The sequence below is a fragment of the Sander lucioperca genome, chromosome 12, assembly GCF_008315115.2.
Source record: "Sander lucioperca isolate FBNREF2018 chromosome 12, SLUC_FBN_1.2, whole genome shotgun sequence".
NCBI classification, from domain to species: domain Eukaryota; kingdom Metazoa; phylum Chordata; class Actinopteri; order Perciformes; family Percidae; genus Sander; species Sander lucioperca.
This window is the reverse complement of record NC_050184.1, coordinates 33,033,271-33,047,541: the sequence shown is the minus strand read 5'-3', so window position 1 is coordinate 33,047,541 and position 14,271 is coordinate 33,033,271. Positions and strand designations below refer to the sequence as shown.

The window sequence follows — 14,271 nt, the reverse complement described above, 5'->3', positions numbered from 1 at the left end:
CAAGGCGATGAGCTGTGGAGGAGAGGAGTGGAGCTTTAAAGAAACAATGAGCGGAAACCATCATGGTGCACATTCCAAAGGAGTTGCTGGAAGGGGCACAATGCAGGAAAGAGAGGCAGGTTACAGCAAGGGAAATTAGCCTGACCTGACTCATTGTACCGCTGCTGCTGTCACACAGTGAGCAAGCGGTTTCTAAGAACAGAACAACATCGCGACGCAGACTCACAATTCACATAAAGCCATGGACACTTGACGGTGACTCAGCAGAATTAAAGTCGATTCACAATGTATTTAAACGTATTCAAGCAATTGCAACTTGAAACATTATTTTCTTAAGAACATCTTACTAACATTAGTATATTATTATGATATAAAATAGGGATGTTGCATGTTCACCTATAAAACAAAGCTATAATTAGGGATGCACCGATGCATCGGCTGAACATCGGTAACGGACGATATTTGCCTCGTTAACTGCCATAGGCCATCGGGGAATAAAAATGACATTCGCCGATGATTATATGTGTCATGAACGCTGTGCTCAGGAGAAACTTTTTTTCCCCTCTTTTTATTTGGGCGGGGGGAGAGACCGAGACGGAAGAGGGCACCCGCACACTCTCCTCAGTAACTTAAACAAAGAAGATGGCGGTCGTGTGGCAATATTTTACAGTTTCAGAGAAAGATCAGCGTTTTGCAGTTTGCAATACGTGTTCCATTGAAATTTCAAGAGGGGGTGCTGTTAGAAAGTCATTTAACACAACAAATCCCATTGGACATTTGAGAAGCAGGCACGAGGCGGTGTACAGCGATTATCTGCAAGCTGACCAAAAACGGAAAAATGAAGCCGCCAAGAAAGCGCAAACCCCCGGTAAGACTCAAACTTCAATTGACACGGCGTTTGAGAAAGCCAAACAGCTGCCTCCAGACAGCGCCAAAGCGAAACAAATAACAAACAAGGTGATGGAGTTCATCGCTTTAGATGACCAGCCTGTCTCTGTAGTGGAGGACGTGGGTTTTCGGAGTCTGATGAAGTTTATGGAGCCACGCTACACGCTGCCGAGCCGGCGTCACTTTATGAGAAATACACAAGGTGAAAGATAGCCCTATTTATGTTTGTATTTATGAATAACATCATTTATTTATTTTAATAACATAATTTATTTATTTCACTTGTTTTTGCATTTACACTTGATGCATTTTTTTTTATTTATCAGAAAAATATTTTTTATTGGGCCATGAAAATAATCTCATTGAGTAAGTTTTTGTTTATCAGGCTAAAACCACTCAAATAATTTTGTTGGGCAATGTACTGAAACAATCTTTTCATTGATTAGTTAGCAGTCAAAGGTTTTTGAATGTTATTTTTCAGAAAAGAACTTGTCATAAATAAGGTTATAACTAATGTAAACCAGAAAGTGACATTAAAGGTTGTTTTTGTTTCATAAATTGGTCTGATTGAATTTGTGCTCATTCTAGGATAGTGTGATCAAGAGCCGAAAGACTTGTATGTTTCCGTGGCACAAAAGAAGGAATAAATAACAAAAAGAAAAAACATCGGCATCGGCCATCGGCCAAGTTGTTATGTTAAACTTCGGTATCGGTATCAGCCCAGAATTTCCCAATCGGTGCATCCCTAGCTATAATGAATTCAAGGCCTGTAAACATTATAATGGCAATAATATTTGTGACCACACCATAAACAGGAATGGAAATTTGATGAAAACCACACAATAGATGTTTCATGCCAGATACATAAGCCCACAGTTGAAACCCCTGTGCTCTTTTCAGCCTCCTCATTTCATTTCTACATTCACCCCCTCCCTCACATCTTTTACTCTGACTACAACCCATCAACTAACACCCCTATCATTTGTCCCCTTTCCATATCTATCAGTAAAAACATACATCAAGCAAAGTCTGCAATTTATGCAACCATGCTCACCCTGGGCTGCAGAGATCTCTCTCCATGTGCTATAAACCAAGCTATGGCGCTCTGTGCTGTCTGTCCCCAGGAGTTAATTATCTTGTCCATTGGAAAAGCAAGGCCTGGATCTTATTACTGGAACAAAGTGAGAACAAATTGGAAGCCACTTCCACACAGCCCTCCCCTTGCTCTCTGCTCTTAAAGTGGGTTTACAGAATCTGAACCTATTAATTATTGTTCCAAACATTGCTGTTAAGTTTCTTATCCTTTTTCATTCTATTCATCTCCTGCTGATATGATCAGATCGTAGAGGGATTAATCACTGGTGGCACAACAATCATCTTTAAATGAATCAGCTACCGTATTAGTTCTGTACACCAGCCAACAGTATACACACACATATGTGTGTGTGTGTGTGTGTGTGTGTGTGTGTGTGTGTGTGCCTCATTCCCCCAGTATTATCAGTGTACTCTATCAGAACCAAGCAGTGTGCGGGGCTAACAAGTGGAGACAATGGCAGTGCATCCCAAAATCAAGTATGATTAGGCGTAGCGATCCAACAAGGGTAATTACTGCGGAGCTGGAGGAGGTAAGCTGGGGAGCGACATGCGGACGCCAGGGGCTCCAACGTGTCAGAGACGGCCCTACATCGTTTGTCACGCTCCAGATTTGCATTTCCAGCAGAGAGGGGTGCAGAGAATCAAGGGTGAAAGATGTGGCTGGAATAATCAGCGACTACTCCTTGAATTAACAAGCACTTGCAACTGAAGATAGGAAAAGAAAGACAGGCGTGTTGTATGGAGAGATCCTGCACAACCAGGCTACCACAGAGACTGTGTTCGAGGCAGGTTTGATTTGCAGAGCAGATTTGGGATTCCCATTGACCCGTGTCTGCCCTTTCATAGACCTTGTTCCAGATTTGGTAATGGCCATCTTGGGGTCCCTCCCTTCCCCCTGTGATCAACGGGTACGCTACTCAGCTCAGACTTAAATATAGACCCTTAGGGAGTGTATTGATCCATGTGTCCATAAACACAGGTCCTAAGGCCCAGTCAAGCTGTTCTTGGCGTGTGCGCAGGCGGAGGTGTGGGAGGTGCTCTGTCCCAGAAGCACTTTATTAGCATGGTCATAAAAGTGCCATTGCTATTAAAAAAAGCAGCGAGGGCCAGACCCCCACCCCTCACTTTCAGCTGCCTGCACGCTGCCATGCTCCTTTGTTTGAGTTTGTACATGCTAGATGTGCAAAGTGGATCCCTTTGGTGGTATAATCAGCCTCCTGCTGAGCCAGCTTTTTGCTCAAGCCCCGCAGCCTTTTGCCCTTTAGAGCTCTTGCTACAACCCCGCCCCTTAATCGTATACCGTATGTGTATACAACATTTACTCTCATCCATCTTTTCTTCCTCGCCTTTTTTATTTCCCTACTTCTCCACAGACAGGAGGGATATATGCATCACTCCCTCATGTTGTGGCAACAGCTGCAGATGCAGAGAAAGAGAGTGACTGAATGAATGGTGTAAATAACAGGCTCCACAAAGGTTAGCCATTCATATTGCTTAGGGTAACAGAGGGAATGAAGTCTTTGTTTAAATTGATTGCATGACCACGTCTTTGTTGCACTTCACACAGACTTCTCTGTACTATGCAGCTGAGGAGTAGACTTTAAAAGAATAAGAACAACACCGGATCACCCCGTGCTCTGTAGTTGAAAGCCATGTCTTTCTGTTGTTTATGAGGAGTCAGAATTACCGAGACGGGAATTAACATATAAATGCAACCGGGAATGATTCATGCTTAAACGCAGTTACCTACTGACCTAGAAACAAAGAGGGCATGACTGTGTTGGCAGTGTGTAGAATTACGTTTAAGGAAGAACGAAAGCGGCATTTTAGGCTTTTAATTGCAAATATACGTAAGTCAGCCAGTGTTGTAGTCGAGTCACCAACTGTCGAGTCCCGGGTCAAGTCTCGAGTCCCCAGTGTTTAGTCCGAGTCCAAGTCACCAAACAAGTGTCCGAGTCGAGACACCATTACCTGAGTTTGAGTGACTCAAGTCGAGTCCGACTCAAGTCCTATTTCATGAATGCTCCGATTTCATAAATCCTCGAGTCTAAGTCCAATTCATCAGTGTGCGAGCCCAAGTCGAGTCACAATTCCAGAAAATTTTTGGACTAACAACTGACTATTTGCAATATCAGCAACGTTGTAACACACAATGAACAGTTGTCTGTCTCTGACAAGTCCTGGTTCTGAAAAAACATCAGTTTGTTGTCGCAGGAAGAAAGACGGTCTGACATGATGACAAACTGTCAACCGCTTCAGTGTGTTACATCACATAAGAATATAAAGCCAACTCAAAATATCATGGTCATTGTCAGTAGATTCCCATTCTTACAGTCATCTGACAATCTCTTTGGCAGACATACAAGGCAAAAAAAGAAGAGCCTCAAGTCAAGAGAGACAGAAAAGCACTCGCATTCCAGCACACACACAAGCTGTGATCATGGCTCGGACAAAAGCCAGTTTTTCGCAAAACTTCCCATTCATAATGCATAGAGAGGCACACAAAAGCAGAAGAAGCAGCTTCTAAGCGCTTGTTGAACAAACTGGTCCCACTGGCTGTCACGGTGTCTGGTTGTGGGTCCCTGTGCTGAAATGCTGCTAATTTCCCCTGCCACTGGGCAATACGCAGTGGCCGCAGCAACCGTGGTCAAAGGGAGCTGCATTGTGTCTGATTATCTCATGAAAAGATGCTAAGAAGCAGCAGGAAGGAAAAGGCAAAGCCAGAAATGAGGAATGTGAAATTATAAGCTATGCAAACCAAAAACTGAAGGTTGTGGACACGACAACCTGAGGGCAGTGCTGCAGCCAGCAAACTGAATCACGACAGAACAGGCTTCAGGGAAGCTGGCCTCTGGAGCGGGAGCAGCTCTAAACCTCTGTCACCCTGGAATAGGCAGCAGGTCTTTCTGCGTTTGTGCCTTTTGATTTTTTTCCCCCCCTTTTTGTCCCTGTATCCTAAGCTTCTTAACAATGCAGCCAAATTTGCTTGATCTGCTAAATTCATATTTACAGCAATTGTATTGCGAGAGATAAAGAACATAAACCAAAATCCGTTTACGGTGCTAAATCCATTGTTGTCGGATAGGAAGACTAAAATGGGAGATTGTAATTTCATGCCGCAGATTAATGTGTTATTCCCTGAATCATTAATGTAAAGCGTGAAATCCTAATGCTTAAGTAAAAGTGATACACCACAAATTAAAGAGACAGCTTGGAACAAAAATCAACAAACCAGCTAGTCAGGAAAAGTAAAAGGTTTAGAATATTTTGCTCATTGTTTGGTACGCTTTTCAGTTGATGTGGCCAACAGTAAAAATACTTTAATCTTCCCTAAAGGGAGATCTTCTTCTATACGAGCCTATAAAAAAGTGATTAGCAGCAGAGGTTAGTCCATTAGTCTTCTCTCTTTGCAGCTATCAAGAGCAGGGATAATGAGGACTTGCTGGCATCTTGAGTTGTTGAGCTGGAGTTATATTCATACGTTCTTTTGTCTCAATAGGAAATGGATTTCTCTGCTCCAGTGCCAGCTCTATCTGTCAGCTTCCAAGAAAACTCAACACATCTACTCTGCATCCATCCATCCATCCATCCATCCATGTATCCTTCCAGCCACCACAAGGAAAAGCAACAGTAGCAAAGTATGGGGATAACACCCCCCACCCCCCCCAGAAACCACAAGCCCTCCAGTAAGTGCTATCATTTCACCCCGTCTGGTTTCCTGTGCTATGGTGTTGGAGACAGTTGATTACGCCTAATATTTCCTTTTAGTGACAGAATTCCATCACATTAAAGGAGGAAATAGTCACAGAGGCTTGCTCATAAAATCAGAGCAGCGCAATCACTACTGTTGCATTAAAGCCATCGTTTCAATTTTTCTTTCTCTTTTTTAAAGTGGCCTTTTTATGAACTGTTTTGTTTATCTTTGGTCATGATGCACGCTAGGCTCTGAGCTATTGCTAAAAGAGCTGTAATTCAGTGGTGCGTAGTAAATGAATGCGCACTTGTCCACAATTAAGCATGTGCTCTAAAGGCACTCTAACAGAACACTTTGCGTCCAGTGTTTAATAGCGCTATCTCTGTTAGTGACCCATATCAGTTCACTTGCTTATGAGTTTAAAGGCCAGCAGCGAGGCCTTTAGATGTCTTTCACTGAATTGCATCCACTGAAAGCAGTCACAGTACTTCACTCCAGCCTCTCAGAGTTATTACTCCAATGAATGCATTTAAATGATTATTTAAACACACCCCCTACACACATTTTGAAATGTTTCACAATAAAAAAAATTGAAAAGCCTGTCATCGTTAGGTTTGAAAAAGTCAAGGTTTCAAACATTTTCTGTCATATCGTTCCTAAGGTATGAGCTGTTTTATATGAATGGACATAAGGACAGAACATGCAGTTTAGAAATCCCTCTCCCTGTCAGTGTGCAGTGTGTTTCAAAATAAAATACATTGTGTTCAATGGAAAAAAAAAGTTGTTTTTTTTACCCAGACATTTCAAAAAATAATAAAAATAAAAGCTGTAATTGCAATACCGTAATATTTTTGCTGAAAGTTATACCATCAGAACCTCATACCGGCCCATGCCTAGTCATCATGTTCACAAGAATAATTGAGTCTCATAGCTGCATAGCCCTGAATGCAAACACTGGCACGTGTATCTAATCTTTCCTTTTAACCCCATCTCTGCTGAGCCCCCCCTCCCGCTTCACACACTTCAAACTCGGTTTGAGCAAACACACGCTGGCATTAAGCCCAAAACATAGGACATCCAATGAGAGAGATTACAAAGTCATTGTCATTCTAATGATTTTTGTTTCCCCTCCCACAGCCGCCGCCTCCCCCAAACACGTGCACACGTTCACGTGTTCTCCTGCTCTTGTACAAGCTCAGACAAAAAAAACACACCCACAATCAAAGGAGTGTACCCATATAGACAGGGCCCACACAGACACACATCCAGCAGATGTACATAAATCATCCCACTTCTCAATCCCTGTTTCCGTTGACACAACTAACAGCCTGCATGTACTTCGCTTAATAAATTGGAGGTTGAATCCTGCGGCGTGCTTTCTCTGGGAGTCCCACTACCAGTAGCTACGTGGAGCACGCCTCCTCATCGCTGTCTGTCATCCTGGAAAAGCAGCTTTCTATTAGGAGGTATTTCCATAAATCTAAATTGTAAAAGGGCCTCAGCGAGAAGAGAGTGAATCCTCAGCGGGCGAAGAAAATAAACAGAGCGGGAAGTTAGTGGAGGCCACAGGATCAAATAGCTCACCTCAGCTCACTTACAGATTGGAACTGAATCCGGCTCTTTGATTGACACCATACACATTTTATTAAATCGGCTGAGTCGTAACTATCCCTGAAGCATGTTGCCGGTGCTGTCACTTTGAGAGTCAATATAGTGGTATATCGAAAGCTGGATGTGGAAGGATGCAATCGTATAACATGAAAGGTAGCATGGTGTTTTACAGTGGTTGGTGAATTTGAAAATGAATCCTGTCTATATGAATTATTAAACACAGGAGATATACAGACACACAGCACTCAAGATCATCCTTCAACACCTGTGAAATCTGAATCTCCTGCAATCCAAAAGGAATTTTAAATTTGACATCTTTGTTGAAATTTATCAGTTTGCACTAAGCTGTACATAATATTGTGTCCCCTCATATGGGACAAGGACTGCAAATTAGCCTACAGCTAGAAGTCCCATATAAATTGCATCGGATGCACTTTAGATGTAACAATGCCTATATTTATTGTCCCTGACAAAATACTGATAAAATAAAATATATAAAATACAAAGTGGTGAGGTCGAAAGAATTAAATGCGAGAAGAAAATGAATTCACCTGATGATCTCTTGAATTAAATGAAAAATTCCAGGCAGTTTAGTAAAGCCACTCATTCTAATAGTGAACTAAGCTTCAAATTTGCACTTGCACGATACATTACATTTCTCATATCTTAGACCGCTTTTCTCTGGCCAAGTCTTATGGCACATTTAAGAGTTGTTGAAGCAGACAAATGGACTTGGCAAACTAAAGAACTTGGCTGGTGAACCAGGTAGCAGGTGCAAAGGACAGCCAGAGGGGCATCGGTCTGTATGAGCAGGCAATTGTGCAGTCCTGTGTGGAGTGGACTGGAATGAAATGAATGTGTCCCTCAGTTTGTCTGGCCTTGCTGCAATCAGATTACATAAACTCTCAGTCATTAATGTGCGACAGAGTTGAACATAAAAAGGAGGAACAGCTATGGTGAGGGCAGCCAAGCCAAAACCCATACCATCCTCATTTTCAGGTTCATACTGGTATTTTGCATTTCTACCAGAATATGTTTACATGCTCTAATGTTCAAAACACACATTATTTTTCTCATGCTCTCTGTCTAAATATACTTCTGAAACGCTCCGTTTTAGCACCTGTCTCTTTAAGACCCCATCAAAAACGCTCACCAATCGGAGCAGACTGAGCTTTTTTTGGGTCTTTCGCATCTATGCTCTCGGCGTCTCTGCACCGTTATTGCAGCCGGGGAATGATTGTTAACAGCAATGTAGCGGCACTTTCTACCTACATATAGTATAGTTGTGACATCACAACCGTATGGAAGTCCTGACGGCTCATTTAAGGGCACAGTTCCTGAATAGGGGCTGTGTGTGGATTGAGCGTTTTGATACTTTCAAAGTAATTACAAAGCGCCTCAACCTACTTTATAATCAAAAAAGACATGGAAATCTCACTTTGTAGAATATGGGACCTTTAACCCAAACAAGTGCAGGCCACAGCACGACCTCTGTGTGCATGTGTTTGTACGTTTGTGCATGCAAGCACCAGCACAGTGTGTGTCTATGTGCACTGGTGTGTATTTGCTTTCTTTATCAACAGACTCTCCCTGCAGAGGTGTTATCTGCCTGCAGCTGCACTCTGCTAAACAAAGTGTGGACTCTGACCTTTGGTGTGCAGTTGCCCAATCAGAATGACGCACCAATGGACCGAACCTTCTGTCAAATAATCATGCCAAATCCGCAGTTAAGCACCAACAAACCGCTCTGCAAGTGGGCTGAAATGTGTGAGATTAAGCAATCGGTCCATGGCGTGTGTTTGAAACATTGCCGGTTGAGGCAGACTAATTAAGATTGCATAAAAAAAAATAAATAAAAAAAAATGGCTTCGATTCCAGTAGCCACATATATCCCCCACTCATTCCCCCAGCCCCTGTTTCATCATTTGTCTCATCGGGATCAGAGTCAGGATGGAGCATGGCTCAGCGGCCACGGAGACTACTGCTGGAGGGATTGAGAGAAGGGAGAAGGATAGGGAGGGAAGAGGAAAAGGGGAAGGAGAGCAGTAAAATACAGCGAGAGAGGAAATGAGATAAGGGGACAGAAACAGTGAATGATGGCCCGTGAAAGTGAGAGAGAAGTACAAAACAGTACCCCCAGTGTGAGTGTGTGAGATAGAGATAGAGGAAAGAAAGACAGGGAGAGCAGGGCAGACAAGAGGGAAATAGGAAGGAAGGAAGGAAGGAGACGGAGCCATGCAGCAATTACTCCAGCTGGGTAACAAGCCGTTACAGCCACAGCGGCAGCCACAACTCCAAAAGCTGGCACGGTACGTCCACTATTATCTGGAGCAAATTTACACAGCCTGGCTGGCACACTCGGGAGGGATGGGGTGTTACTGGTCAAAGAGCGAGAGGAATGAAAAGAAGCAGAGATGTTGAGAAAAGGAGGTGAACAAACATCTAGATAACACTATTATTTTGTTTTAAGTGTATACTATATCTACTCATTAGACAATGAAACCTGTTATTTCACTCAGGACACCAGCCACAATCCGGAACGGTTATGTAAGAGCTTTGGTGGTGGTGGTGGTGGTGGTGGGGGGGGGGGGGGGTGATGGGAAACCTGTCAGTCAGAGTAATCCCTTCATTTTCTCCCGCTACTGTTTCATCTCAGGACTGTATGATATATCCTGGTATAGCTGTGTAATCACACGCTGGCTGAGAGGATGAGGCTACTCTGGGTTGGCTAACACCCAGGCACTGGAAACGCAGCAGGAAACACACTCATCTACTGAGCTCCTCCATCAAACACATTGTAGAAGATCACTGGGCCTTGCTACATGGCTTAAAAGGGGATAGACGGAGTGAGATAGTATATGGCGTGTTGTTTTCCAGTATGATGACATACGATAGCCACGGACCAGCGTTGTGATCCAACCCTGAGCAGTGACAATGGGAATGATGATGTAATACAGACGTGTGACCATGAACGCTTGCCGGGGCAGCTGTTATCCATGAAATCAATTATCTGACAGATAATTGTGACAGTGCAATTAGCTTGACAGTAGAGTATGTGTGATCTCTAATCCCTCCACTGCTCTGAATCTTGTAACAGTGAGCCGGCAGCATGGCATGGAAAGAAAAAGATATACACTAGGCAAAGACACATAAAACACCCTTTGCTCCTTCGTGAAACTTATGAGCGTAAAAGCCCGATTTTCGAGCAGGAGATAGACATTTTTGTTCATCTCAGCTGTCATTAGGGTTGGGCATCGTTTTTGATTTTAACAATTCTGATTCCGATTCCAATTCCGATTCTTCCTTTCGATTCTGGTTCTCATCGATTCTCGATTCCGATTCTTTGAGGGGTGGAGTTGAAACAGATCACATGCCTATTTCACAGAGGAAATATTTTGATTCAATGGTGATTGACAGTTTTGCCGGGCTTTTTCAACGTAAAATAAAACCACGCTTTAGAGCGCCGCTTACTGTGCTCCGAGGCTGCAACGCAACAAGCGCCTGGAAGTACGGTGGCCGCTACGGAAACCAAAACTTGCGCGTGTTATATTTGGAACTGATGATCGGATTTGAAACCAAATTTTCCAATAATAGTAATAGTCATTTTTGAAAGGGTTTCAATTGGAAACCGGTTCTCGATGCCCAATCCTAGCTGTCATGTTATAGTTTTGAAGATGTCTACAGCTGCAGTTAGTGTGTGTGTGTGTGTGTGTGTGTGTGTGTGTGTGTGTGTGTGTGTGTGTGTGCGCGCGCGTGCACAAGTCGCTGTCTCTCGGTCTGTGTCAGCGTGCATGTGGCACATTCACTTCTTCACGCTCATGCAGGACAGCAGTCAGTTTCCTCTAAGACTCTCTCCGCTGGGTTAGTGATGTTTACAGCTAGCCACGCTCCTTCACGGACATTTTAACAAACGCAGCAAGACTGGATAAATAAACACGCATTTCCCGCTGTCACATACAAAAGGGGGGTAGGAAATATGGCTGTCACCAGGTTTATGACTTGCTCTTCCAGTCCGAGCTCCAACGCAGGTCGTAGTCCACTCACAATCCCAGTCCACTCATGGTCAAACAGTAGCTCCAGACACACACACACACACACACACACACACGGCTAGCTTATCTCACACTCACAACTGTGACTTATAGCAGTGGAAGCACTTGTGAGGAGTTAAACCGCCTGACCCCAATGACCCGCTCTTCTTCCCTCCAGACTGAGTGCGAGACTATAAACATCATGCCTTGTCCTCATATTGTCTGTTGACTCACTGTTCTCACTAAACTCGATTAAGGGTCAAAGAAGGCCAACCACGAGAGTTTGACCAAAGCCAGACGGCCTCTGTGAAATAATAACAAAGATAAGGCTTCATGTGGAAAAGTGAAGAAAGAACCAACTGTTTATGATGCCTGCCTCTGTTCACAGTAGCAATGGTAACAAGACTTAAAAACGTGAGGGCTGAACATTAGTGCTAAAAACATTTCACCCATATCACCTGGTAACATTTCTATACAGTAAATGAACACAGTAAGTGGCAGTAGCTCAGTCCGTAGGAACCGGAAGGTGTGTATTTCAGGCCTGTGTGTAGTGTGTTCTAACAGAGTGAAAACAATTGTAATTTCCCCACTGGGGATCAATAAAAAAGTATACAATTAAATTCATTTTAGTGAATATATTGGTTGTATTGTTTGTTATGTAAACTTTTACAGGAGCAAGGAAACCTTCCCTCGTTGTGTCGTGACCCCGAGCACCACTGTCTGAGGGCCATTAAAGGTGCAGTAGGTAAAACTAACTTTCTGTCATATTTGCTGAAACTGACCCTATGTTCCAGTAGAACTACATGAAGCAGGTAATTTAAAAAAAAAAATCTGGCTCCTCTGGCACCACCTACAGCCTGTAGCGCGATTTGCAAAAATCCACCGCTCCCTGTTCAGATGCACCAATCAGGGCCATTAACTGCGTGTCAATAACTGCTCATGCACACGCATTCATTCTCCCTTGTGGGGGGGGAGGGGCTTAGAAGACCGTTTGGGCTTTAGCAGAAAGGGGGGGAGGGACTGAGAAGTTGTCGATGTTCAAGACCTGGATCCTCACAATCCTACCTACAGCACCTTTAAGTAGGGCTGCACGATATGAGGAAAATATGCAACAAATTGCTTTTCTAATAATAATGAAAGGAAATAATTTCCAACATTGTTTTATTGAACAAATTGAACATATTTAAGCCACTAAGAAAAGGATATGCCGCAGCCTTTCGCGATGTGTATATTGAGGCAGTTGATATTGCGATGACGATTAAAAAAAAAGATATATTGTGCAGCCCTACTATGTCAGGCCCTTTCTGCTCTGGCACACACAACAGCTGCATTATAAGGCAGTAGCAAAAGGGTTGAGCTTCTCTCCTGCTTTGCTCAGTCTGTTTTTCTCTCTACCTCAGCCTGGTAGAGGACCCTCTAATTTCATCAGAGGTGATAAAACACCACAAAATCAAGTCTGCGGCTAGTTACTTAGCCCAATCTCCCTTTGGATGAGAGGCAATAACAGCATGTGGTTGAGGAAATTGGGTGCTTACTCACACAGACGGATACATGCCTAGCAAGCAGAATGCACTATTTTCTGTGAAGACTCGATGCACAACGCAACGCAGAACTGAACAATGGTACTCAATCTGTGTACAGCCGAATTTATAGTTGTTTTCACAGGCAGCAAGGGCTTGAATAGAGCCTATATGTGCCACACAATTGTAGTACAATTTTAAGCAGCCTACAACCTAATAATTAACCCTTTGAACTCTGCAATAAAAATGGTCTGCCAGTGCCTGCATTGGTATTTTTGCTTATTGTGATGTCATTTCTTGGAGTATCTTGAAATGCTTTACATCCCTAAAATCATAATAATTAATAAAAAAATATTGAGATTGTGTCATAAATAAATTAAAAAAAACATAAAATCGGGCATGTGTTTTCATCACATTTACTACATATACACACAAAACACATTGTTCCAAAGTTTTCTAAATGTAGAAACATGAATGACATATTTCTTAACCCTCCTTTATTTGAACTATGTCCATTTTTTGTTGTTTTTGAGATATGCTCATCTTTATGAGCAGAGCGTAAAGGCGTTTTGATAGTTTCATCTGCAACAGAATGGTGTCCCATGGGTTTGCACCGGACGTCACGTAACATACAACGCAATGACACAAAGGACAGAAAGAAGCGTTAGCTTTCCACTGCAAAAAGAATGAATGCTCTACTTGTTCTTTTTTATGTTAGACTGATTCAAATATACTTTATTTATCCCGAAGGGAATAAAGGTGTCCAATAGCTTATACACATCTTATACACATCATGCATACACATAGGTACATAGACAATATGACACGGACAATATGACATCAACGCACACATACATACTACGGTGTGGAAAAAATGCAGAAAGGTGCAATGGTATCATAGTGCAATCAGTCCAGTCCATGGTAGTCCAGGTTAGTTTAGGATCATCATCAAAAAACAACCAGGGGCCTGTTGCACAAAACCAGGGTAAGGGATTAAGCCGGGATATTCAGGTTATCCTGGATGAATTTAGCTTTGACTTGGTTGCACAAAAGCAGGTTGAATTAAACCCAGCCAAGTAACCATGGAGATTTATTCTTTGCAGCTAGCCTGCTCCAGAGCAGGCTAAGATTAATCCTGGAGTCTGATGTGTTAAATCAGCTGCTGTTCTGATCATAAATAAACGTGTTTAACAGTTATTCCGTTGTCTTCTGAATGTGTTCCACTTTATTTTTATTAACATGTATTAGGCTACTTGTCACTATTACTGTCACGAGTTTGATTTAAATCGTACTATTGCAGTTCTATACATGGTAAGAAATGGTTGCACATGCGCCGGAGATAAAGTGGGACGATACGGAGGAAATGGGCTTTTCCTCCGCTGCTCTCCCCGAGAATTTGCCCCGTGCAACGTGGAGAGGCAGGGGGATCCTC

General features: G+C 42.9%; 1 protein-coding gene across 1 annotated transcript in view; it reads right to left on the bottom strand.

Annotated features, from left to right (window-relative positions):
• The window catches only part of plxna2 (plexin A2), a 209,552-nt gene that overhangs the window by 176,249 nt on the left and 19,032 nt on the right, over positions 1 to 14,271 (bottom strand). The gene's annotated exons all lie outside the window — the stretch shown is intronic.